The 8,352-nt window shown below is 38.3% G+C and overlaps 1 non-coding gene across 1 annotated transcript; it reads left to right on the top strand.

Annotated features, from left to right (window-relative positions):
* Positions 1 to 2,292: 2,292 nt before the first annotated feature.
* On the top strand, positions 2,293 to 2,452 carry LOC120159781. Its single transcript, XR_005519382.1, has one exon. It is a non-coding gene; the product is annotated as a U1 spliceosomal RNA (small nuclear RNA).
* Positions 2,453 to 8,352: the final 5,900 nt, after the last annotated feature.

Genomic DNA, 8,352 nt, shown 5'->3' with positions numbered 1-8,352 from the left:
TGATGCTAATTCGAAGGGCTACAAGTTGTACAATCCAAACAATAAGAAGTTTGTGATTAGTCGAGATGTGGTCTTCAACGAAGAAGGAGAATGGGATTTTAACTCTCATACATATGACTTCAATTTCTTTCCTCAGTTTGAAGAAGATGAGCAGACAATGAGGGAACAACTAGATGAATCTCAACAAGAGCTTGCAACTCCACCCACTTCACCAACATCAACCACTCAAGGAGACTCATCACCTTCATCATCGTCAAGTGGGAGTCAAAGTGAAAGAGTTGTGCAACGCACAAGAAGCCTTAGAGATCTCTATGAGGTAACTGAACGACAAGATAATCTTACATTATTTTGTTTGTTTGCCGATTGTGAACCAATGAGCTTTCAAGAAGTGGTACAAGAAAAGAAATGGAGAGATGCGATGAACGAAGAAATCAAGGCCATCGAGAAGAATGACACATGAGAACTTACCTCACTTCCCAAGGGACATAAGGCGATAGGTGTCAAATGGGTGTACAAAACAAAGCAAAACGCCAAAGGAGAGATTGAAAGGCACAAGGCGAGGCTAGTTACTAAAGGCTATAATCAAAAGACTGGAATTGACTATGATGAGGTATTTACTCCTGTTGCTCGATTGGAGACTATCAGACTAATCATTTCTTTGGCAGCTCAAAACAAGTGGAAGATACAACAGATGGATGTAAAGTCCGTCTTCCTAAATGGAGTTCTTGAAGAGGAACTTTACATTCAGCAACCATCAGGCTATGAAGTCAAAGGGCATGAAGACAAGGTGTTGAAGTTGAAGAAGGCTCTTTACGGGCTAAAACAAGCACCAAGGGCATGGAATAGCCGAATCGACAAGTACTTCCAAGAGAATGGCTTCAACAAATGTCCCTACGAGCATGCTCTATATATCAAGATCAAAGATGAAGATATTTTGATCGTGTGCCTCTACGTGGATGATTTGATCTTCACTGGAAGTAACCCAATCATGTTTAATGAATTCAAGGATGTGATGATGAAAGAATTTGAGATGACAGACATGGGGCTCATGGCGTACTACCTTGGCATTGAAGTTAAGCAACAAAATGATGAAATTTTCATTTCACAGGAAAGCTATGCAAAGGAGATACTGAAGAAGTTCAAGATGGAGAACTGTAAGCCAATAAGCACACCGGCATAATACGGGATCAAGATGACCAAACATGAAGAAGGCGAAAGTATAGATCCAACATTCTTCAAAAGTTTGGTAGGAAGTCTACGCTATCTAACTTGCACGAGACCCGATATTCTTCACGCAGTTGGATTGGTTAGTCGCTACATGGAATCTCCAACAACCACCCATTTTAAAGCCGCAAAGAGAATTCTTCGCTATCTGAAAGGTACAATTGACTTTGGCTTGTTCTATTCAGTTTCTAATGATTACAAGCTTGTTGGATATAGCGATAGTGATTGGGGTGGAGACATAGATAATCGAAGGAGCACTACTGGATTCGTATTTTTCATGAGAGATATTGCGTTCACATGGATGTTAAAGAAACAACTGATTGTCACATTGTCCACTTGTGAAGCGGAATATGTTGCTGCTACCTCATGTGTTTGTCATGCAATTTGGCTTAGAAATCTATTGAAGGAGATTGGTTTGATACAAGAAGAGCCTACCAAGGTTTGTGTCGACAACAAGTCAGCCATTGCCTTAGCGAAGAATCCAGTATTCCATGATCGAAGCAAGCACATTGATATTCGCTACCACTATATAAGGGAGTGTGTTGCAAGAAAAGATGTGGAAGTTGAATACGTGAAGTCACAAGATCAAGTTGATGATATTTTTACCAAGCCACTGACTAGCGAAGACTTCTTAAGATTAAGGAACCTACTAGGGGTCACGAGATCAAGTTTAAGGGGGTGTTGGATCATAAACTTGATCCATTATGGGAGCGTAAACCCAAACCCAAACTAAATTGATGTCATTACTTACATCATTTAATTAAAGATGTCATTGCTTACATCATTTAAGTAATGATGTCATTGCTTACATCAATTTAGTTAGGTGAGAGTTAGATATTTGTTGAATTTGTAATGGTTTAAATTAGTTTATTTGTGTGGTGTAGGATTGTTCTTGAGTAGTATAAATACCCCTTCCCATTTTAGTTTTAAGCATCAAGAAAAATTAAGAGCTTCTAAGTGAGTGAAGAAGCAAAGTCTTATAAGAGTGAGTTGTAGTTCTTGTTTTTGAGTGAGAGTGCTCTTGTAATATTTGTTTGAGTTTCAATAAAAGTTGTTTGTGTGAGTGTTTTACTTCCAACGGGAATTACCTGGTGATCATGAAGACCCATGGCTTAGGTAAGAGGCTTCCATTGCACTTCGGAAGGGCTCTTGCCTAAGGTCTTCTCATAGTAAGAGAGCCTACGTCATAATTTGTGATAGTGGGGGCTTGAGTTCGCTCGGCCTCCGTTAAATTTCAGTTTGAAATTATTATTTTGGTAAACATAATTCATTAATATTGTGGAGATTTTGTTTAATGAGATAATTTTGTTTAATGGAAAGTTGTCAAATTTATTCAAGTGAGAATCAGTTTGATGTATTAAATTGATTAAAGATTTATGATCGAACCTAATTTTTGATTAATTCAATAAAGTTATAACTCAAACTTTTTGGTGTCAATTTTTTTTTTAAAAAAAGTAAAGCTAATACAGTATCTCTCAAAAACAATTAAACTGAAAATTTGGCAAATCCAAAACCAACCAAGGCGAAGATAAAGAAGAAGAAGCTAACAGATTGATGGTGATGATTTGATTCCTTGATGCAGTTGTTGAATACCCGTGTTTTGATCTTCAGCTACAGGGAAGCCATTATTATTCTCTTGTTGTTGTTGATTATTTTTCCAGAAAGGGTTAACAAGATTCAAGCCTAGGGACCTCGAACATTTAGTGCACTAGTTGCAACCGTTGTTGGTTCATTCATCACTTGAGATCCAAGCAAGCTCATATCTTCCTTAATACCAGGATTACACACAGTGTTAGGGTTAGGGTTTTGGGTGGTTCTCAACAAAGATAAAGGATGAGAACACTGGGGTGAAGTCACACTATCTCAACCTATATAGAATCTCATTAATTCCACCTCCATGAAGTCATTAACAAGTTGATCGGAACATAGGTTCGATAAAAAAAATACGACAAAATAAACAGACTGTGTGTTTTTGTTCTTAAGAACAAAAAGGATCTGATAAAAAAAATCAACATTTCCAAGGAACTGCGAGAGACAGGCTTTGATTTTGACTGCTTTAATGGTCTGAATTGGCTCCCACTTAAGCAGGAAATTCATGGCGAAACTTCGCATAAGAAAAGGTACAAAATAAAAATCGGAAGTTTATTCACTGTTCAAGTACAAGACAATATACAAATCAAACTTGAAACTGATCAAACCACGGTTTGTTAGCAAACATATATGAAATTCACCAACACTTCTGGTCTGTTATAATAAATGATTGTCTGAAAACAGTTTCTGTGCCTTAAACATGAAGCATCGTTCGACGGTTCTACAAAATGGAAACTTTCAATCACGTAAGTAAAGCATATGCTTTAGAAATAAGATCAAAATGGCCGAAGACGAAAGATGCAGATATATTATGCATATAGAATCTGGAGAGAGAGAGAGAAACAATGTGTAAATTGCTTTATAATTTTGGCATTACCTAACCCTAAATATAATTAGAACAAAGTCTAGGGCATGCCAAATATCTTGTAAAACTGATCCATGACGCTTTCAATATTCTAATCAGATGGTGGAAGAATAAACGACGGTGCCATGCGTGGTGGTGGGGGTGGTGCGTGAACGCTTTGCGTTTCTTCTGGTGCCGCCACCAACAGGGTGTTGAAAAAACCACATGGGCTGCTAGTGTTAGCAGTCGGTGGCTTTGAATAAAATTTTTTTATTATTTTTTTATGGTAAAATTGCTAAAAATTAGTCATTGTATTTTAGGGTATTTATAAATTAGTCCTTAAGTTTCAACTATAAATACCCTAGCTCATTTAGCTTCAAAACCATCCCAAAGCATTCTAGCTTTCTTATAATACTAGAGAGAATTTAGAGAGTTTCTTGAGAGTTGTTTTCTCCTTTTTTATCAAGAGAGAATTATCTTTTTTTCTCCTTGGTAGATCGAGAGAGGTTATAATTCATATTTTTCTCATAGCGAAACTCTTCTACCGTTGCCCGTGGTTTTTACCCTATATTATTCAGGGGTTTTCCACGTAAATTTTGTGTCTCTTTTATCTTCATTTTTATTTTCTCAAATTATCAGTTGCGATTTTGCTCTATCCGATAGCCGTCTTCGCAACAATTGGTATCCGAGCCAGATTTGAGTGTGTAATATCTGTTTATTGTCTTTGTGGTTGCCACCAAAAGGTGGATCCTCCAACATAAGAAAGTAAGAAGTTATTACCCATTCTTTGAAGGTCCAGAGAACTATTCATGATAGTGAAATAGTGAGAGCTATCCGTAAAAGAAGCTATGGCAACAAAATTTGATATTGAAAATTCAATGGGAGAAATTTCTCATTGTGGAAATTGAAGATGAAGGCCATCCTGAGGAAAGACGGTTGTCTAGCAGCTATCACTGAAAGGCCGGTAAATTTCACAGACGACAACAAATGGATCGAAATGGACGGGAATGCTATGGCAAACTTTCATCTAGCATTAGCAGATGAAGTATTGTCAAGCATCGAGGAGAAGAAGACAACTAAGGAGATATGGGATCATCTCACCAAATTGTACGAGGCCACATCATTGAACAATAAAATTTTCCTTAAGAGAAAATTGTACACTCTTCGTATGCCAGAATCTACTTCAGTGACGGAGCACTTAAATACACTAAGCACCTTATTTTCTCAGCTTACATCCTTAAGGGAGAACAAGAATGTGCTAAACTTCTACTTCAAAGTCTACCTGATTCGTATGATCAACTCATCATCAACTTGACAAACAGTAATGTCACCAGTCTAGTCTTCGATGACGTTGCAGCTGCTGTCCTACAAGAAGAAAATCGGCGCAAGAACAAGGAAGACAAACAAGTAAATCTGCAACAAGCAGAAGCGTTGACAACGATGAGAGGGAGATCAACAGAACGTGGCCAAAGCAGCAGTCATAAACATGGTAGATCAAAGTCGAGGAGCAAGAAGAATTTAAAGTGCTACCACTGTGGAAAGAAGGGTCACTTGAAGAAGGATTGTTAGAGTCTCAATAAAAACTCCAATCCACAAGGTAATACTGCAAACACTTCAGATGATGGAGATGCTCTATGCTGTGAAGCGTCAACCACCGTGGAAGGTAGAAAGAAATATGCAGATATATGGCTCATTGATTCGGGGGCAATATATCACATGACCTCAAGAAGAGAATGGTTCCATCATTATGAACTTGTCTCAGGAGGATCTGTGTATAGTTGCAATGATCATGCCTTAGAGATCGTTGGCGTGGGAACCATCAAATTGAATATATATGACGGAACAATTAAAGTTGTTCGAGATGTGTGACACGTGAAAGGCCTGAAGAAAAATTTATTATCCTACGGATTGTTGGATAATAATGAAAGCAAGATTGAAACACAAAAAGGAATCATGAAGGTGTTCCGTGGAGCGCTTGTGGTGTTGAAAGGCCAAAAGATGGCTGCAAACTTGTACATGCTGAAGGGAGAGACTTTGCTAGAAGCAGAAGCCTCTGTTGCCTCTTGTAGTTCAAATTCTGTAATGCTATGGCATCAGAAACTTGGACACATGTCAGAACAAGGAATGAAAATCCTTGTAGAGCAAAACCTACTTCCAGGCTTAACAAAGGTAACACTTCCTTTGTGTGACCATTGCATAACAAGTAAGCAGCACCGGTTGAAATTCAACAAACCAAATTCTAGAGGCAAAAGTGTTCTAGAATTGGTTCACTCTGACGTATGGCAAGCACCAGTTACATCCCTAGGTGGAGCAAAATACTTTGTCTCATTTATTGATGACTACTCCAGGAGATGTTGGGTGTACCCTATCAAGTAGAAGTTAGACGTATTTTCAACTTTCAAAAACTTCAAGGAACGGGTGGAACTTGATTCTGGAAATAAGATCAAGTGTTTCAGAACAGATAATGGAGGAGAATACACAAGCAAAAAATTTGATGACTTTTGCAGGAAAGAAGGCATCAAAAGACAGTTCACAGTGGCAAACACTCCCCAACAAAATGGAGTGGCAGAGCGGATGAACAGAACCTTGCTAGAAAGAAAAGAGCAATGTTGAGGGATGCAGACCTAGAAAATCATTCTGGGCAGAAGTAGTCAATACCGCTTGTTATTTGGTGAATCGAGCTCCATCAACTACAATAGAGCTGAAGACACCAATGGAGATGTGGACTGGTAAACCAGCTGATTATTCAAACCTCCATGTATTTGGAAGTATTGTATACGTGATGTACAACTCCCAAGAAATTTCAAAGATGGATCCAAAATCCAGGAAATACAAATTATTGGGGTATGCTGATGGTGTAAAGGGGTATCGCTTGTGGGATTCCACTGCCCGCAAAGTGATCATCAGCATGGATGTTATCTTTGTAGAGGATAAACTATAAAGAAAAAAAAGCGATGATAGCGTTGAAAAGTCATAGACTACACAGATATATGTGGAAAAGGAGATTGAACAAGAAGATTCTTCTGAAGCAGAACCAACACATGATGAACAAGAACCAGAGAGTTCTGAAGCTCCAACAACTCGTCAATCGTATCGTGTGAGAAGACGTCCCAATTGGCACTCAGATTATGTTATAGAAGGTAATATTGCATACTGCCTTTTAACAAAGAACAATGAGCCATCAACATACCAGGAGGCAATAAACAGCTCAGATGCTTCACTATGGATGATGGCGATGCAAGAAGAAATTGAAGCCCTTCATAAAAATAATACATGGGACCTTGTGCCACTACCACAAGGAAGGAAACCAATTGGTAACAAATGGGTCTTTAAAATCAAGCGAAACGGTGACGATCAAGTTGAGAGGTATCGTGCAAGACTGGTGGTCAAAGGATATGCTCAAAAAGAAGGTATTGATTTCAATGAAATATTTTCTCATGTGGTTCGACTAACAACAGTTTGAGTAGTTTTGGCAATGTGTGCTACATTTGACTTATATCTAGATCAACTAGATGTTAAAACAGCTTTTCTTCATGGAAATCTTGAAGAAGAAATTTATATGCTCCAGCCTGAAGGTTTTGAAGAAAAAGAAAAGAAGAACTTGGTTTGCAGGTTGAACAAATCTTTGTACGGTCTAAAGCAGGCGCCAAGGTGTTGGTATAAGAGATTTGATTCCTTCATTATGTGCCTTGGATACAACAGACTTAATGCTGACCCTTGTGCTTATTTCAAGAGGTCTGGTGATAACGATTTTGTTATATTGTTGTTGTATGTGGATGATATGTTGGTTGCAGGACCCAACAAAGATCATATTGAAGAATTAAAGGCACAACTGGCTAGGGAATTTAAAATGAAGGACTTGGGATCAGCAAACAAGATTCTAGGGATGCAAATTCACTGAGACAGAAGTAATAGGAAGATTTGGCTTTCACAAAAGAATTACTTGAAGAATATCTTGTCACGATTCAGCATGCAAGATTGTAAGCCAATTTCTACCCCTCTTCCTATTAACTTCAAATTATCCTCCAGTATGAGTCCTAGCAGTGAAGAAGAGAGGATGAAGATGTCTCGAGTACCGTATGCATCAACAGTGGGAAGTTTAATGTTCGCTATGATATGCACAAGACCAGACATTGCACAAGCAGTGGGAGTGGTTAGTCGGTACATGGCGAATCCAGGCAAAGAGCATTGGAATATTGTAAAGAGGATCCTGAGATACATAAAAGGGACCTCAAATATTGCATTATGTTACAGAGGATCAAACTTACTAATCAATGGGTATGTAGATTCTGACTATGCAGGAGATTTTGATAAAAGCAAATCTACTACAGGATATGTGTTCAAAATTGCTGGTGGAGCTGTAAGCTGGGTTTCAAAATTGCAATCAGTTGTGGCTATATCCACAACAGAGGCAGAATATGTATCAGCTACACAAGCCAGTAAAGAGGCAATTTGGCTGAAGATGTTATTGGAGGAGCTTGGGCACAATCAAGAGTATGTCTCTCTGTTTTTTTACAGTCAAAGCGCCTTGCATCTAGCAAGGAATCCAACATTTTATTCAAGAACAAAGCACATAAGAGTTCAGTACAATTTCATTCGTGAAAAGGTGGAAGAATGAATGATATATATGCAGAAGATCCGTACCAAAGACAACATAGCAGATTTCATGACGAAGGCAATCAACGTTGATAAAT

This window comes from Hibiscus syriacus, unplaced genomic scaffold, assembly GCF_006381635.1.
Source record: "Hibiscus syriacus cultivar Baekdansim isolate YM2019G1 unplaced genomic scaffold, ASM638163v2 tig00111372_pilon, whole genome shotgun sequence".
NCBI lineage: Eukaryota > Viridiplantae > Streptophyta > Magnoliopsida > Malvales > Malvaceae > Hibiscus > Hibiscus syriacus.
The sequence above is the reverse complement of the archived record's forward strand: the minus strand, read 5'-3'. Positions and strand labels throughout refer to the sequence as shown.